Source organism: Culex pipiens, chromosome 2 (assembly GCF_016801865.2).
Source record: "Culex pipiens pallens isolate TS chromosome 2, TS_CPP_V2, whole genome shotgun sequence".
Taxonomy (NCBI): domain Eukaryota; kingdom Metazoa; phylum Arthropoda; class Insecta; order Diptera; family Culicidae; genus Culex; species Culex pipiens.
Genome location: NC_068938.1, coordinates 146,976,668 through 146,996,468, shown reverse-complemented (window position 1 = coordinate 146,996,468; position 19,801 = coordinate 146,976,668). Strand labels below are relative to the sequence as shown.

The 19,801-nt window shown below is 32.5% G+C and overlaps 1 protein-coding gene across 2 annotated transcripts in view; it reads left to right on the top strand.

The window, feature by feature from the left end:
* The first annotated feature begins 8,452 nt into the window (after positions 1–8,452).
* Positions 8,453–19,801, top strand: part of LOC120414873 (formin-J-like) — a 196,346-nt gene continuing 184,997 nt past the window's right edge. Inside the window, exons 1-2 of one of the 2 annotated variants that reach the window (XM_039576195.2) lie at positions 8,453–9,358; positions 16,972–17,078. The gene's annotated coding sequence lies outside the window, so the exon portion shown is untranslated. The remainder of the gene's footprint in view (positions 9,359–16,971; positions 17,079–19,801) is intronic. The other variant, XM_039576194.2, reaches the window with a different exon arrangement.

Sequence of the window (19,801 nt, the reverse complement as noted above, 5' to 3'; positions counted from 1 at the left end):
TGAGAATTTGTTAATTTGGTGAAAAAACTAATTTGATAGAGAATTTGCAGCAAAGCTAAAAGACACGTGTCGCCACCTATGAACAAATAGCGTAAACCTATGATTTTTAGAAAAAATGTGTTTTTTCCTTCCTAATCAACATTTTTATAAAACTTATGCCGGATTCGGATGAGAAAAATTATTTCCAACAATTTGGTGTATAACTTTCCAATATTTGTTTGATTTTTCTATGAGAAAACTGTAAATTTAGAAAAAGATAGTAATCTGGACTATTTGGCAAGAAAGTCTGTCAAAAATCAATAAAAATTGTTGAATATACGTTAACACATCTGTTATCAACTATATAACTGGTTATTTCCTTGATATATACAGGGAAACTCATTTTTTCGTGTTCAAAAACATGTTTTTTAAAGAAAAAGGTCACAATTTTTTGCGCGCCCAAAATTTGATGTTCATTATTTTAAAGCAAAAAATTTTTCTCGTCTTTTGCAATCAGTTTCATTAAGATTGATGCAGGGAATCATGAGAAATAAGCGATTTTGTTCTTCAATCTAGCTGAAAGGAATACGATTTTTGGCAAGTAACCTCATTTTGGCGCCACCTACATTTGAAACACAGTCGTGCTGCAAAACCTCAATAGAGAATTTGCAGCAAAGCTAAAAGACACATGCCGCCACCTATGAACAAATAGCGTAAACCTATGATTTTTCGAAAAAATGTGTTTTAACCTTCAAAATCAACATTTTTATTGCACTTATGCCGGATTCGGATGAGAAAAATTATTTCCAACAATTTGGTGTATAACTTTCCAATATTTATTTGATTTTTCTATGAGAAAACTGGAAATTTAGAAAAAGATAGTAATTTGGACTATTTGGCAAGAAAGTTTGTCAAAAATCAATGAAAATTGTTGAATATACGTTAACACATCTGTTATCATTTATATAACTGTTTATTTCTTTGATATTTACGGGGAAACTCATTTTTTCGTGTTCCAGAAAAAGGTCACAAATTTTTGCGCGCCCAAAAAATGATGTTCATTATTTTAAAGCAAAAAATTTTTCTCGTCTTTTGCAACTAGTTTCATTAAGATTGATGCAGGAAATCATGAGAAATAAGCGATGTTGTTCTTCAATCCAGCAGAAAGGAATACGATTTTTGGCAAGTAACCCCATTTTGGCGCCACCTACATTTGAAACACAGTCGCGCTGCAAAACCTCAATTGAATTTAGATTTATTTTTCTTTTCATTTTATCATTTTAAATTTTATCATTTTATCATTTTATCATTTTATCATTTTATCATTTTATCATTTTATCATTTTATCATTTTATCATTTTATCATTTTATCATTTTATCATTTTATCGTTTGATCATTTTGTCATTTTATCATTTTATCATTTTATCATTTTATCATTTTATCATTTTATCATTTTATCATTTTATCATTTTATCATTTTATCATTTTATTTTTTATCATTTTATCATTTTACCATTTTATCATTTTATCATTTTATCATTTTATCATTTTATCATTTTATCATTTTATCATTTTATCATTTTATCATTTTATCATTTTATCATTTTATCATTTTATCATTTTATCATTTTATCATTTTATCATTTTATCATTTTATCATTTTATCATTTTATCATTTTATCATTTTATCATTTTATCATTTTATCATTTTATCATTTTATCATTTTATCATTTTATCATTTTATCATTTTATCATTTTATCATTTTATCATTTTATCATTTTATCATTTTATCATTTTATCATTTTATCATTTTATCATTTTATCATTTTATCATTTTATCATTTTATCATTTTATCATTTTATCATTTTATCATTTTATCATTTTATCATTTTATCATTTTATCATTTTATCATTTTATCATTTTATCATTTTATCATTTTATCATTTTATCATTTTATCATTTTATCATTTTATCATTTTATCATTTTATCATTTTATCATTTTATCATTTTATCATTTTATCATTTTATCATTTTATCATTTTATCATTTTATCATTTTATCATTTTATCATTTTATCATTTTATCATTTTATCATTTTATCATTTTATCATTTTATCATTTTATCATTTTATCATTTTATCATTTTATGCTAGTGCCTTAGATTAAGAAATAATTGTTCCAAAATGGATTATGATGCAATACACAGCTGAAAGGAACTCCAAAACTCTGTTATGCACTTCAAAATTACTCATTGTATCTTGATTATTCACCAATAAAACCGAATTGAATTGAATTGAATTGAATCATTTTATCATTTTATCAATTTATCATTTTATCATTTTATCATTTTACCATTTTATCATTTTATCATTTTATCATTTTATCATTCTATCATTTTATCATTTTATCATTTTATCATTTTATCATTTTATCATTTTATCATTTTATCATTTTATCATTTATCATTTTATCATTTTATCATTTTATCATTTTATCATTTTATCATTTTATCATTCTATCATTTTATCATTTTATCATTTTATCATTTTATCATTTTATCATTTTATCATTTTATCATTTTATCATTTTATCATTTTATCATTTTATCATTTTATCATTTTATCATTTTATGCTAGTGCCTTAGTTTAAGAAATAATTGTTCCAAAATGGATTATGATGCAATACACAGCTGAAAGGAACTCCAAAACTCTGTTATGCACTTCAAAATTACTCATTGTATCTTGATTATTCACCAATAAAACCGAATTGAATTGAATTGAATTGAATCATTTTATCAATTTATCATTTTATCATTTTATCATTTTACCATTTTATCATTTTATCATTTTATCATTTTATCATTCTATCATTTTATCATTTTATCATTTTATCATTTTATCATTTTATCATTTTATCATTTTATCATTTTATCATTTTATCATTTTATCATTTTATCATTTTATCATTTTATCATTTTATCATTTTATCATTTTATCATTTTATCATTTTATCATTTTATCATTTTATCATTTTATCATTTTATCATTTTATCATTTTATCATTTTATCATTTTATCATTTTATCATTTTATCATTTTATCATTTTATCATTTTATCATTTTATCATTTTATCATTTTATCATTTTATCATTTTATCATTTTATCATTTTATCATTTTATCATTTTATCATTTTATCATTTTATCATTTTATCATTTTATCATTTTATCATTTTATCATTTTATCATTTTATCATTTTATCATTTTATCATTTTATCATTTTATCATTTTATCATTTTATCATTTTATCATTTTATCATTTTATCATTTTATCATTTTATCATTTTATCATTTTATCATTTTATCATTTTATCATTTTATCATTTTATCATTTTATCATTTTATCATTTTATCATTTTATCATTTTATCATTTTATCATTTTATCATTTTATCATTTTATCATTTTATCATTTTATCATTTTATCATTTTATCATTTTATCATTTTATCATTTTATCATTTTATCATTTTATCATTTTATCATTTTATCATTTTATCATTTTATCATTTTATCATTTTATCATTTTATCGTTTTATCATTTTATCATTTTATCATTTTATCATTTTATCATTTTATCATTTTATCATTTTATCATTTTATCATTTTATCATTTTATCATTTTATCATTTTATCATTTTATCATTTTATCATTTTATCATTTTATCATTTTATCATTTTATCATTTTATCATTTTATCATTTTATCATTTTATCATTTTATCATTTTATCATTTTATCATTTTATCATTTTATCATTTTATCATTTTATCATTTTATCATTTTATCATTTTGAAATTTGATACTTATCATGGTTATCTCGGTGATGAAATAATCTTCTTTTTGCAACTTATTATTATTTCAATTGTTTGAAAAGCTAAACAGTTAAAACAATCTTCTTCTTTGATAAACTTCACTTGAACAATTTTAAAAGGTGTTCCACTTTTTGCTGTTGTTTTTTCATTTCAAACTCATATGATTGAAGCCAAAATTAAATTGTGTTTACAATCTAGCTTTATTTTAAATTTACAAGATTTCTAATAAAAATCCAAATTTTCAAAATATTAAACAAAAAAAATAAGTTAAATATCACAGTACTACCAATGGAAAACTTCACAGAATATTTACACGATTTTATTAATATATTAATTTGGACATTTCTTTTGTCTTTTCCGATCTGTGATAAAAATTTATTAAATTTGTAAATGTTTGAAAAGGCTTACATAGCTTGAAACACAAAAGTAAGCTTCACAATATTTACCAATTTGATTTACTTTTTCATCGCTTGCGTACATTTTATCAAATAATAATAATAACAAGTCGTCAGCTGTGTGCTATCTTGTGACATAGACCATTTTGGTCGAAAATGAGTTAATGATGACGTTTTGCTATACTTAACAAACACTACAAGATGCTTTAACCCGATTTTGGAAACTCGCTTTCGTTTCCCGGATATCGCAACACACACTTGTGACATAGACCAATTTATCATTAAAATGTTCGTGCACACTTGTGACACGTCATACATGGTGTTGGAAAATGTGGAAAATTTTTCTTGTTTTTCACAAATTTATGTTGGTACACATTTTCTAAAGGCAATGCAATCTTTTGTTTTTTGAAAATATACTATTTTAGTTTGTATGGAAATTCTGTGCACACTTGTGACACGTAGTACAATTTTACTTTCAAGGCCCACTTGTGACACGTGCTTTTCAGATTTTTGATTACATAATTTACTGTATCTTTTAACTGGTGTAGCCAAATTACAGTGGACTCTCTGGCTATCGATCTTTTCGATATCAATATTTCTCTAGCTGTCAATAAATTTTTCAGTCCCTTCAAATAGATTGCTTTGATTTTTCGTTCTATAATTAGATAACTCCCGCTCTCGACGGTCCCTTCAATATCGACAACAAGAGAATCCACTGTAGTTGAAACTTGGAGCGTTTGTTATGCGATAGTATACGAACCGATTGCTTCAAAAAGTTTGGCTCTACCATTCATAGTTTTGAAAATATTTATCATCAAACTTTATAAATCGATTTTCTCGAATAGTACTAAATGGTCAAAACAATTGTGATCAAACTATTCTTAAATTGAGAAAAAAGTTAATTTATTAATTTAAACAATAGTTTTGACTTGAATGTCTAGACTTCCCGGGCAGACGGTAAAAACAAAATTAATAATATTTCAATAACAAATCCTGTTAAAATAACAAAAAGTGTTATTATTTTATCCTGAAGTTCAACTTCAAGAAGAAAAAATAATAACAGTTTCTGATAAAATAACAAAATTTGGTATTGAAGTGATATTATATTGAAAAAGTTTAATAACACGCTAATAAGAGAAAATGTTATACATTTCAAAAACTCTCCTAATAACAAAATTTGTTATTCGTTCGGTATACTGACTTAGAAATAAAATTACCATAAATCGCACAAATGGAAAAGTTTCTAAGTGTCCATAACACAATCTGTTATTATTTTTTCTTTTCTTAAATATGTTTAGATCTTTGGGATAATTTTGACCAATTTCGTCAGGGTCATTATTTTGGCCATGAAATAGGTCCCTTAAGCTAAAATTATTCTAAAAAGTTGAAATTTTGAAAGTTGATTTTTTAAATTATTTGATATACCCCCTAAGGGACTTTGCTGAAATTGGCTAGAACTATGGGATAATTTTGACCAATTTCGTCGGGGTCATTATTTTGGCCATGAAATGGGGTCCTTAAGCTTAAATTATTCTAAAAAGTTGTAATTTTGAAAGTTGATTTTTTGAATTATTTGATATACCCCCTTAGGGACTTTGCTTAAATTGGCTAGAACTATGTGATAATTTTGACCAATTTCATCAAGGTCATTTATTTCACCATGAAATGGGGTTTCCAGCTAAATTAATCCGATAAAATTAACTTTTGAGACTTTATTTTTTTTTAATTTTGTTATATTCCCTAACGGAATTGATTTATTTATTGAGATTTTGTTTAGTGTGAATAACAAAAACTGTTATTATTTTCACAGAGCCAGGAAGTTGGAGCTGACGTTGAAGTTCGAGCTGGAGTGAGTCCTCGGAGACGGCATCGGATTCAGCTAATTTTCAGCAACTTTTACTTGGAGTCGGAATCTGTGAAGTCGGGTATTTTTGGAGAGCTGAAGTCGTCGTTGACGTCATATATCGGAGTTATCTTCAAAGTCGCTTGGAGGTACCCGACTCTGCAGCTCTGACTAGTACAGAGGAGTTATGGCAACTGCAGGTTTATTTGAAAATTACAAATAAACCAAAACAATAACTTTTTTTGTTATGGAGACATACCAGTTCAATAACATTTTTTGTTATTATGCTGCTCCACCTCTCCGCACAAAATAACAAATCTTGTTATTCCTTCATGATTACTTCTGTGTTATTGGTTTGTTATTGCAATAACAACATAATAACAGTTTAAGTTATTCTTCGAACAAATCTTTGTTATTGATTTTTGTTATTTTAACAACTAATCCGATCATCCCAATAACATATTTCGATCTTCTCACAATATCAAAAACTGACCTTCCCAAGTTATTTCCGTCTGCTCGGGTTGACTTGACTTAACTTCCCACTCGGAAAATAATCTGGTAAATTTGAGTGTCTGGCGCTGGCGGACGTTTGTCGTGCAGTTCAGACACACTTGGCACACTTATCCTAGACATGTTTTGCGTAACGCCAGATGAATCTGGCGAAAATCGGGCGAAAGTTCTGCCAGCTGTCTGGCACAAAAATCAACCGGTTCAATCGGTTGAACCGTGCACGACCGGTTTGTGTCATATTCGCCAGAAATCATGGCAGAAATCTGGTGCAAATCTGGGAGAAATTCTGCCAGATGGCTGGCGCAAGCCCCCAGACGAACGCCAGAATTGTGTCCGCCATTTCTGACCGGGTTAACTTTAGAGACTTCAGAGACTTCACACCACGAAAAAAACGTGTAATTTTCTGTCTATTTGATGCACATAACTGGAGCGTCAAATAAGACATAAAATTACATCTGATTTGAAACTTACATGACCCAAATCATCAACCAATACGGCCGTTTAAAATTACAACTAACGCAATTTTATTTGGAACCATTCCTGTATGAATTTAACTATTCTTATTGGATTAAATAAAACCAACCGTTACAATGCTAAATCAATCATTTTATTGCATTTTATCATTACCAAAAAGAATGTTCTTTGTTTTCACGACACTAGACATGTTTCATCCACGCTAAATCCGGTTCCAATCGTCATCGTCCATTCCGCATCGTCATTTTCGCGCTGCTCCATGTCACGGATCTTCACATGATTCTGAGGCTGCTCCTGGTCCCGGATCTTGACGTGGTTCTGAGGCTTTTTCTTGGCATGCCACGGTCCTTCGAGCGACAATTTCATTTTTACTTGGCACGCATTTCAGTACGAATCAACCTGAATGGACACTTCAAAACTGTGCTGTCACCAACCCAATTCACAATTTTGACTTTTTCCTTGGCCAAATCTTTCAGGTTCTCCTGAAGGCTCTCGGTACTTCAAACAGCTGTCGTGGTTAGAAGAACAGTTTTCAAAAATTGCCCGTGCGGAAGGTCAATCAGCAACAGTATATTTGTTGATAAAATCGCCTGAAAACAAAAAGTCCACTTATTAATTTACCGGTATTTGACAACTATATTTCCACCTACCTTTTCCATAGTTAATTACGACCTCAACTGAGAAAACTGAAGCAGTTAAAAGCAAAATCAAACAGAACAAGTGCTCTGCAAATTCTGCAAACGCAAATGTCAACATGGCTGCCTTTCTTGCTGCACGGTCAACTGGAAGGCATGAAAACACAAGAAATTGAGTCAAATTACACAGAATATTACATCAAAAATCACGCTCCAGCTATGTGCATCAAATCAGATGTAATTTTAAATTGATAATGATTTATTATTAAGAGTTCATTGATGTGAAGGTCTATTTTAGATTTTCAATCAAAACACACATAATTTTACATCGTAAAGTGATTTACATGACAAATATTTACGTCAGACTGGCGATTCCGTTCAATGTAATATTAATCTTTTTTTAGTGTGTTGAATAAACACAATAAAATTGAAAATTCTGCTCGCCCTGCTCGTAAGCTCTCTCCAAAGCTCAATCTCTCGCAACAAACCTCTCCCAAAGCTCATGCTCGCAGCATACCAGGAGAATACGTCAACTTGTTCTCCCGCAGCCCGTTTCCAGGTACGGTTCCACACCTGTGCGCACCTACACCACCATCGCGATCGTGCGATCGAGTAGAAGGAGAAATCCGCAGCAAAATAACGCTGCCTCGGGAGTTCGAAACTGCTCGAACAACCGGCACCGACCGCACTGCCCGTTCGCTAGCAGGTCGGGTCTGGTGAGATTTCTGCCTGGCGATCACCTTTAGTTCGATTTCGAACCTTCAGGTGAACGGTTTGGGCTTTTCTGGCCAGCGAGATTTAAACGTAGTTGAAACGAACCGGAATTTGGCTCCGCGAAAAAAGAAACGACAAAACAGCTTCCTGAACAGCTTCTGGAAGGTGTCGGAGGAGACGCAGTGGATTGCACACGGTGAAGTCGGATCGCGCAGCTACGCGTGCTGAAGTGTGGAGTTCTGCATGTGAAATTGGGAGAAAGGTATCGCGCGCGTTGGGAGGTAGAGTGATCCTTACGAAAATTCGATTGCGACTCAAGTGCCTCCAGAAACTGGAAAATTGGAACAAGTCTGAGTCGTCGGTGTGCAATTTGGATCAAGTGCAGCAGTACGCATCGGTTTGGGAGGTTCGGAGCAAACAAGATGCAAAAGTGCTACCAAGAGCGCAGACCAAGCTGGAAAGCACAAGGAAAAGTGTTGTAAACAAGTGAAAGATCGCGAGGAGAAAAGTGAGCGGTTTTTTTTCGTTTACGATTTTCGGGGGAGCATTCCGCGAACTACCGAGCAATAAAAAAAGAGGTGATTCGCGAGAGAACAACTCCAGGCGAGTAGAGTGATTAGAAGAAGTTTCGTAACATAGCCAAGTGACCACCAGTGTTGGGAATCAGAGAAAGAGAAAAACGTGGAGAACAAGTGCGAATTTTCGGATTTACTTACATTGGAGAAAAGCAAAGGAAAGGAAAAAATCATAAAAAAGCAAGAAGAGTGCGAATGTGAGTGAATTACTGAATTGTGAACGGTTGTTTGGTGGCGTGGATTTAAAAAATTGCTCCAGAAAACTGCAGACTGATGAGGATTGAGAAATAAATAACAAACTGCGAACTGAAGGCGAACAACGAGAGCGAAGGAATTGGGCCTCAAGCATATGTTCAGGTGCGAATTTGATGTACTTTTTTTTATGGAGTTTTTTTTTTTTGGGGATTTGGAACTTTATTAGGCTAGACTAGGTCATGCTTTGAAGTTGGGCTTGATTTGTGTTGTATTGTATGTGAAAGTTCTCAATATTTGCTCAAGGAAAGCATGCAACATGTTGTGATTTCCCATCTGAAGGAAAAACATCTAATTTCAATTTAAAAAAAACTTGAAAAACAACAATGGTAATCCATCAAAAATTTCTAATTCATTATGCAAAAGTTGAAATGATAAATTGTTTTGAATTGATTTTGTTGGAACAAATTGCAAATTTTAAATCATTCCATTCCAGCATTTTAAATTCAAATCATTTCGAGTGAGTTATATGTGAATTTTTATTCAAACTCAACAAACTTTTTTTTAACGAATTAATCAGATTTTGTAAAAGCACTGAATGTGGTTGTATTTTTTACCGATTGGTAATGATTTTTTTCCAATAGATTTTCTAATTTTGATTAAAACAAGCTTTTTTTATTTCTAAGCTAAAGTAAATAAAGTTCAAATTTCAAACCAGTTTTTTTTTAAAAGGCCTCAACAAAAAGTTTCACAATATTGGAGTTTTGATACTGTCAAACTCTTACAAATCTTTTTTTTTTATTTATAAAAATTAACATTTTTAATAAAGTCCGATCTGTGATGGGTGGGGGTGAATGACTTAAATTTTGGAAAAACAAATAAACGATTTAAGAATACCTCAACTTTGACTTCCAATGTAAACTTAATTTTATATTTGAATCTCTTACCTTTTTTGTCGGAAATATTATTAATTTACTATTTTTTACCTGTTCGATTCCAAATGGCTAATGTTTCAATTTAAATTTAATTCGATTCGGTTTAATTTTCAACCCACGTACAACAAGTTTATTTTAAGAGTATAAAAGCGTGAGCTGAAACGAATTCTTGAACTCAGAGTGAAATATTTGCTTCCAGCTGTGAATTACTTCACTATTCACCTTTTTTCAAAATATTTATGGCATTTTTAACACGTTTTTTTCTGAATAAATTGTTCTGTAATACATTACACTATAACGTTTCATAATCATTCCACATAGCAAAATGTATTCAAAATAGGGGGAGAGGGGGTAATATGCACCCCCTAAGGTAAAACTGTGATTTCTCAACCATTACAGCATTACTTTGGAAGAATTTTGTTTGATGTTCTAAAACAACTATTATTCTTCGTCATCCATGTGAAAAAAGTCTTCAAAAACCTCAATTGTTCGAAAATATCAAATTTCTAAAAACATTTTAGATTCATTTCAAACAACCATGCGGGGCAATATGCACCGCAGCATTGGGGCAAAATGCACTACAACAACGGGGCAAAATGCACCGCAACATGGGGCAAAATGCACCGGGTAATATCAGTTTTCACTAGTCACCACTAGATGACACCGCTGTTTTTACAAAGGAGCTTCTCAGCAGTGCATTTTGCCCCGCCCACGCTTTTTGCAGAAAATTTAATTAAAAATGCATTTTTTTATGTTTTTGGACTCATCTATCTACAGAATAATGAAGATTATGGCAAAAACTATATACCTCAACACTTACAATATCAATAAATGCCAAAAATCACAATGAAGGTTCAATGAAATCAGATGAAAACACAACATTTTAAAGTTTTGCAAATAATTTGAGCTGTTTCTATTATGCGATGCTCAAATTTGTCCAGCATGGTTTAGCAATTTTAAGCTTCCAATTTCTATGATTTTTTTCACCGGAAAATTCATCCAAATACCGAGAAAAGCAGGGGGTGCATTTAGCCCCGGGGGTGCATATTACCCCCTCTCCCCCTAATTACCAAAAGAATTCTCAAAATAGCTAAATGTTAATTTTTATGTTGTATTTAAAATATATTTAAGTTAAAGATCTTTTTAAGGGCAACTTTTTTGCAAGCTGAACTCTTTTAAATGCAATGGAATGTTTCTGATTTCCTTGTTAAACCAGGGGTGCTCAAAGTTTTAGGAGTCCGGAATTGGAAGTTCATAAAAATTCAAAACATTTTTAAACAAGTCCAAACATGCTAAAAGTGATTATCAATGCAGGAAAATGCATTTTAGATTGTTTTAAGTTGATTAGACTTCTACTTTTATGGAAGTTTTGAAGTTTAAAAAAATATTGTTTTTGCCCCCTGATTTTTCACAATAAATTTTAAGGGGGGCGACATAAATTTTGAAACATATTTGCAACGGCCTTATTTGAAAATAAAAAGTTTTTAGCTCAATGTACTTGTGTTTTCAATAAGATTTGAAAGTTTTTATTTATATTTCAAAGATGATGACACGTAATCTGAACAGTTTTTGTAACGGAGTAGTTTTATTTTTAAATTAAGTGTGACATTCATTTAAATTAAGCACTCGTAAAATGCGAAAATATTCTAAGCACTTATAAAGTTGCATTGCAATCATTGTTTTCAAAACAGTTAGGATCTGGCATAAAAACATTTTAACGAAAAAACACTTATGCATCGAAAATTCACTGCTATTCAAATTATTTTTTAATAAACCCGAACATACTGAACATGTATACTAGGATGTAACAAAAATGACTTTTTGGCGGGCATTCAAGGGTTTGTTCCGGTGGGCATACTAAGCCCAAATCCAAAATATGAGCTTGATTGGACGTAACAGGAGCTGGCGCTCCGCCCTTCAATTTTAAATGGGATTTAACCCGTAAAAAAAGATTTTTTCAAAAATGACACTTTTTGAGGCATTTTGGCCACCAATGCGTTTACCAAAAACATCACTGGCGTGTTGGCCAGATCCTTGCGCATCTTTTGGTATATATAACATTGACATTTGGAGCACCCTGGAGCTCGGTACAGGCCTTCAAAGTTTGGCATTTTTTCGAAAAATCGGCCCCGGCAAAATCAAATGGCGTCTAGAGCGTCGCGAGGCGCGACGCAAATCTTTTTTGCCGGGGCCGATTTTTCGAAAAATTGCCAAACTTTGAAGGCCTGTACCGAGCTCCAGGGTGCTCCAAATGTCAATGTTATATATACCAAAAGATGCGCAAGGATCTGGCCAACACGCCAGTGATGTTTTTGGTAAACGCATTGGTGGCCAAAATGCCTCAAAAAGTGTCATTTTTGAAAAAATCTTTTTTTACGGGTTAAATCCCATTTAAAATTGAAGGGCGGAGCGCCAGCTCCTGTTACGTCCAATCAAGCTCATATTTTGGATTTGGGCTTAGTATGCCCACCGGAAGAAACCCTTGAATGCCCGCCAAAAAGTCATTTTTGTTACACTCTAATGTATACTCATGCATGATTCTAAGGGCAGAGGAATGCACTTAAATTTAAGTTGGTTTTCTGAATTTTTTAAAAATATGTTTTAGCCGCTGATTTTTTGAGCCGATTTTCAATATGGGGAGGGAGAGGGGAGGTTTTTTCGGCAAAAGCTTTGTAAAATATTAGCAACATATTTATTCCCCCGATTTCAACATTTTGTCTGCTTTCAAAGTTAGTTTGAGGGTAAATTCATTAAGAGTTCATTATGACTTTTAAATTAATATAAAAACTTATATTTTTGCATTTATTACAGATTTCTATTCAAGTTTGACCGTTTTATAAATATTTCCAAAAACGTTTGATGAATGTTTTGACGATATTTAATTATTTCACTCACATTGAAAACATTGAAACGTGTGAAATTGTTTTAATTCTTAACGGTACACATCAACCATAGCATTTTTATCCAGATTTCTGTTACAGACATTTTAGTATCTTCAATACTACGGGAACTATCGATATAATTTTTTATTCATCCCCTAAAATACTGTCTTCGTAGTAATTTACAACAAAGTTTGACTATCTTTACAATCAGATTTTTGCAGGATTGGGTCCGTAAGTTTGACAATTTTGGAATAAGAAGACAACAGCTTCCTTGGTTGCTGTGCACCCTTCAGATGTTAATTGTTGTTAATTTATGTTAACTATTTTTTTTTTTTACTGTGAACAGACACGGACCACTGCGACACTTGCGTATCTATTGTAGTATGATCTGTTCTCAGGTTTTCTGTTTTGCTGCTATACACAGCCTGCCGAACGATCGTCTTCCATAGCGCTATTGTTTGAGCGAGACAGTATTTGACAAATTATTCGAGCAGTTGCCCCCTCTCATTCCCCAGACCAATCCCCCAAATGCCATGCCACACGAGCACGAGAGACCGATCCGAGGACGTGGAGATGAGCGAGATTGAGGGGAAATCTCGTTTATTTTTGACCCATCTAGAGATCGTTACCGATCATATAGCCCAATCTTCAGCTCGAATTTTGCCTGAGAGCATGTGACCGAGTCGAAAGTAGCATTTGAAGCTCTTCTCTGCGTATTGTTACAGAGTTCTTCAACGCTCAGACTCAGTCGCCAACAGATCGTCCGAGAGATTGGATGGGATGGGTTTTGGGGAGGCTTGGGACTTGACAAAGTCAATTCCCGCAGCAGCCGATATCCCCTCTCGACCGCCACCTACCCCTTTTGCCTCGCCAGATGGGTTTCAAACCATCGACCTTCCGCTTACAAAGCGAAACCCGTACCATGTTAACTATTAAGATGTGGAACAAAATATCTGTGCTCTAAAATTGTGATCAACATATTAATAAATCACTAGTTTTGAAGTAACAGAAATAAAATAAAAAGGATTAGCATAAAAAGTTAAAAATAAACCTTGATTTTGAAAATGTATAAAATCACTTTACAAGTGGTCAACGGGCCATTTTACACGATCTTTCAAAATGGGTCCACGTGCCCAAAAAAAAAAATCATCTCGTGTGCCACGTTTGGCCCGCGAGCCATACTTTGGTTACCCCTGGGATAGGGCCTATTATAAATTAATTGCATTCCAGACAGGTTGAATTAAATTACAGTTAATTTCCATATTCTACTAAATAGTTTAAAAGAGAAATCCAGTTGATTTGATAGCTTTAAAAAGATTACCTAAAATTATTTATGAAACACTTCAGTTAAATTTCTGGAAATAATAAGTTCGATTTGAGTTAAAAGTCAAGTTCTAGACAATAAGAACAAAACTCTATTTGAATTTAGCTCAATTCTTACTGGAATATCTTCATAAGGAATCCGGTTTATCCATTTAAGATTTTTGGAAGTTTTGTAGCACAATGTGAATGACATTGAATATAATAAAACGTCAATGTACCAAAGCTCCACAAAACCATTACACAACGCATAAACGGAACGCTTACGCACTTGTCCGCTTGTCTGTCCAAATTCCTGCCATCAAGATTAGCGTCGTTCCACCTTTGCCACCGTCGTCGCCACGCAAGCAAATTTTTGCCCAGCGTCCAGCCCGGCCTTTCAATTCGCATATTAAAATATGTAAACACACACAGAAAATAAAACTCGATTTCACCCGGTCCCAGGCCCGGCGAACCTGCGAACCACTTCTCAGGCGCGCACGCTGATGAAAAAGCATCGATAAATCATTAAACCCAAGTCCGCACTCTAAGCTCTCCAGTGCAAACACACCGCAACACGTGGCAGGTTGCGAACTAATCTTAATTTGGCCGCCACCAGCACCAGGAACAGTCAGTTCTGTGGGTGCCGCCGCAGAAATTGGTCGCTTAAGTTTTAAGAGCGCAGTTTGAGCTAATCCAAATGCTCAATACAAAATTTTGAAAAAAAAAAGTTAAACATTAGGTTCTTTTTTTAATTTTTGTGCAGATTTGTACGAATATATTGAAAAAAATAAAAAAGGTAATTTTGCTTAAAAGTACATTATTTAAGACAAAAAAAACAACAACAATACGAAACACGGCTATCGCGACGAGGGTTGTGCAGTTTTAATACACCGCTCAAAGTTCTCTTTCTTCTCTGATTACACATGTATCGTACCGGGCAAAACATGGCAACTGGACTGGGACAGGGAAGAAGACAAATAAACAAATAAATTAATTCACCTAGATGATTACAATTTATCTCCCACAAAAAAAAATAAACAGTGTTACACTAAGTTGTGAAATGTTTCAATAAAATCTTAACACATTTGAAAACTAATCTGGTTCTTGCAATATCGATCAAAACAATCATAGTCAAAGATAAAGTTAAAATTAACTGCCTTAAAAAATTTCATTTTAAAATCTATTTTTAAATTTCATGAATTTTGTTACAAAAATAACAACATTTTTTATAAAAATTTCAACTTGTTCACATCAAGTAAAGAAAGCAGTTGCCTCCTACTTTTGCATACTTGCAATTCCAGATAGCTACGTTTGCCGATTTTGTGTGTTTTTTTTGCCACTCCACTTCTCCAATTTCTCTGACTGTACGGTTCCCGTCGTAAAATGTGCAGATTTTTACGAGCCTTGGGGTGGTTGTGAATGCCTACGATTTTTTTTGAAAATGGTAAAAAATCATTTTTATCCAGTATAAATCAACTGAAAAATATCCATAACTCGGAAGTATAAGAAAAGCTCACATAAATTGTTCAGAAACAAGAAATAAATATTTACAGAAAATATAAAATTTCTTCAAAATATTCAATAAGAACAAATCGATGAAAATACAAATACTTCAATTTTCCAAAAAGGAAAATAAAAAGTAAGTTTAACAAATTAAATTACTTTAGCCCTCTGATTTTTGGACCGATATGAGATATTCGTAGAAAAATATTAGCAACGGTCTTAATTATTTTTGTCGAAGTTTATTTTTTTTTATCCAATTAAAACATTTTTATATTTTTTTTTTCATTTTAATTTCTCAGTAATGGGTAATTCTCTACCAACTCACACGAAATCGGGAAAAGTTGCCCCGACCCCGCTTCGATTTGTGTGAAACTTTGTCCTAAGGGGTAACTTTTGTCCCTGATCACGAATCCGAGGTCCGTTTTTTGATATCTCGTGACGGAGGGGCGGTACGACCCCTTCCATTTTTGAACATGCGAAAAGAGAGGTGTTTTTCAATAATTTGCACCCTGAAACGGTAATGAGATAGAAATTTGGTGTCAAGGGGACTTTATGTAAAATTAGACGCCCGATTTGATGGCGTACTCAGAATTCCGAAAAAACGTATTTTTCATCGAAAAAAAACACTAAAAAAGTTTTAAAAATTCTCCCATTTTCCGTTACCTGACTGTAAAAATTTTTGGAACATGTCATTTTATGGGAAATTTAATGTTCTTTTCGAATCTACATTGGCCCAAAAGGGTCATTTTTTCATTTAGAACAAAATGTCTCATTTAAAATTTCGTGTTTTTTCTTACTTTGCAGGGTTATTTTTTTAGAGTGTAACAATGTTCTACAAAGTTAATATACAGGAAACATTATTGAAATAAATGTTAATGAGTTCATAGATAGTTTTACAAACTTCTAGTCTCTCTGAAATTTCCTTGTGTTTGGTGTGCACAGTTGTTGAAACAATTTCGAATTATTGAAGAATTGAAATTTTAAAATTTGAACTAGTCCTATTCAATACTAAATTCAATAAAATTTATAAGGATCATTATTTCAACTATTATAATGTTTCTGATAAGAAATCTTCAACTAATTTAAAAGTATTTAAACAAATATTTGATTTCAAATAATACGTCAATATATAATTTAATCTTTTTTCTAATTGCAGTCATCCCAAAATCGCACTTTTGTGGAAAAACACACAAAATATTACACACAGCATATACAATTTTTGAAAACAGTTGCTACCGATGGGATTCAAACCCAGCACCAAAGGTAAGGACTGGCGCCTTAGCCCGCTCGGCCATCAGACCGATGAAGCCTAACAATTTGATCAAGTAGGTTTGGGTACTGATGGGCTACATATTTCATGGTGTAATATTACATAAATTTCATAAAATAATGCAAAATTTATTTTACACCCGGTCTTTTACACTCAGCTGGATTAGGGTAGGGTAGTCATCAATGAGACACTTTTGGTTTTTAACTTTCAACGATTTTTGTATTTTTTTCATCAGCATGTTTTAATGAGCTTTTTGTTGCATTTTCTTTCTTTTAATGTGTTCTAACATTGACCAAAATATGAGGTCGATCCGACCTCTGCAGCCAGAGCTATCCAACTGTCTCATTGTAGACGCATTTGGCAGGAACAATGAGACACTCTACGAAAATCAATACTTTTCTAGTAAAACATCATGTTTTGTATTGTTCCATTGCAGGTGACTTACCTTGAACATTTTAAAGCAATTTTGCCAACTAGAAGCTTTCATTAACAAACGTTATACTAAAAAGTATTTAAATTTAGTAAAATCCATTTATTTATACCATATAACTTTATATGTTTGGCTAAATGAAGTCAAAACTCAATAAATATGCCAAAAATCACTTCCGATTCAAGTTTTGAAGGATTTCCCTAGATTTTGAAAAGTTTAATGAAGAAAAATCAAAGTGTCTCATTGTTACCCATAGGCTGAAAAGAGTGGGGAACAATGAGACAGCCCTGGATTCTGGGTATATTCCTAATTTTGGTCAAATCTAATGAAAGGCCATTGTAGCCCAACTCATGCCCTATGAAATGACGAAAGAAGTTTGGAGAAATTTTAGTTTTTGTATTATTGGCAGAATATAAGCGAAAATATAATTTTCAGTCATAATTTACTTTTACACCCCAAAATCAAACATTTATGAATAACTTTGCAAGGGAGCGTCCATAACCAAAGCAACTATTATGGCAGACGTGTATCCAGTAGATACACCTTTCCCCAAAATATGAGCCTGATTGGTTGAAACTACGACTTGTGAGAGCCATTTTATCATTGTTCCCCGTGTCTCATTGATGACTACTCTACCCTACCGTCAGTGGGGGTGACATTGGGTCTGGGGGGTGAGATTGGGTCAAAGTATTTTTTTACGGATTTTACCATTTCTTAGGTACATCTCAATGAAACCAAATTCTGTTAATAGGGTTGTGCAAGGGACATCTTAAGATGACTTTTCTGGAAAAATCTCGTTCCTAGAACAAATCCTGTCATTTTAGCAGCTGTCTAAAGTTGAGGTACGTTTTTGGCCAAAAATGACCTCTCGAAAAATCAACTTTTTAATTTTTTTTTTGGAATTGATCAAAAAGTACCCAAATGCTTGAAAATCACTGCCTCAAATATTTTAGCATGTCAATACGATTTCCTTGAACAAGAAACATTGTTGGATGACTTTTTTTACTATACCTTTGTATTTGAGCATCATTTTAGTTTCATTTGACCCACTGTCATCCCCTCAAAGGGGTGAGATTGGGTCAATTTTCAAACGATTGCCATTTAAGGTAGAGTCCATCAAATTACACCATATTTTTGGAAAATGTTAGTAAAATATCTAAGAACAATTATACGATAAAAGATTTTCGATGTTATTCAAATTGTTTTTGTTATTAAGAAATTACGAGAGGTGCATCGTTTTTTGACCCATAGTCACCCCCACTGATGGTACTACTTTTTTTTGCTGTGTTATTTCATCGATTTTTAGAAAAAATCCCACTGAATTGTGATTACTTTTACTTCTTGGTCAATTGAATTAAACAGGATAATAAATATATTTCTATGATTGATGAGCATTTTAATGACTGACCGAAACCAACTTGGAACCACCCCGTCTCTTTTCTGGAGACATTTGCCAACTGTGACTATTATATAGTTTTGCCACCGGGAACGCTGCTGAGGCTGGAACGTGTTTTGCTTTCGCAAGATTTTACCACATTTCACATATTTACGTACGCCAGTAGCAATCCACCAATACAACAACAACAACAACTGCCACTACTACTACAATTAACAGTACTAGTAGCAGTGGCAGTAGCAAAAGTAGCACCAACTAATGTAAAATGGGGAAATTGCAACCTGGCACAATCTGCCAATTTACCGCACTCCAAGACTGCCAGCGGACAAAACCGGATCGCGATTGCGCGCAGAATCTTGGGAGTTGGGTGAGGGACGGTGAGGGTGTAAACAGAAGTTTATGGGATTGTTTTTTATTGCACACACACACACACATTGGATTGACCGAAGGCTTAGCCGAGGGCGCCAATTGATCGGCAATTATTCGCTTGGCTAGGTGTTCTCGGAACTACGGAGGTCTACGGCCGTATATGGGAACGGCACAGGGAAGGTTGTGGTGGAAATCGAATCGAAAGCAATAAAATGTTCTATGTTGGGATATCTTTATAGGAATAGGTTTTGGATTTTTTTTATGTTAGGTGGACCGTTTTTCAGACCTTATTTGATATGGGTTATTTCAAGTGAAGCGGTACACCACTCGGAATCAATTTTTCCGGATGCTCAATGCTCAAATTTTGTGGAGATGTTTATATATATTCGAAACATGCAAGAATCCCCGCCCAGAGCAAAATCGAGATTTTTTACGTTTTTCCTTGCCATTTTTCTACAGACTTGACCAATTTGGATGAAATTTGAATTAGATGTAGTAAACATCCAAAAAAACACTGTGAG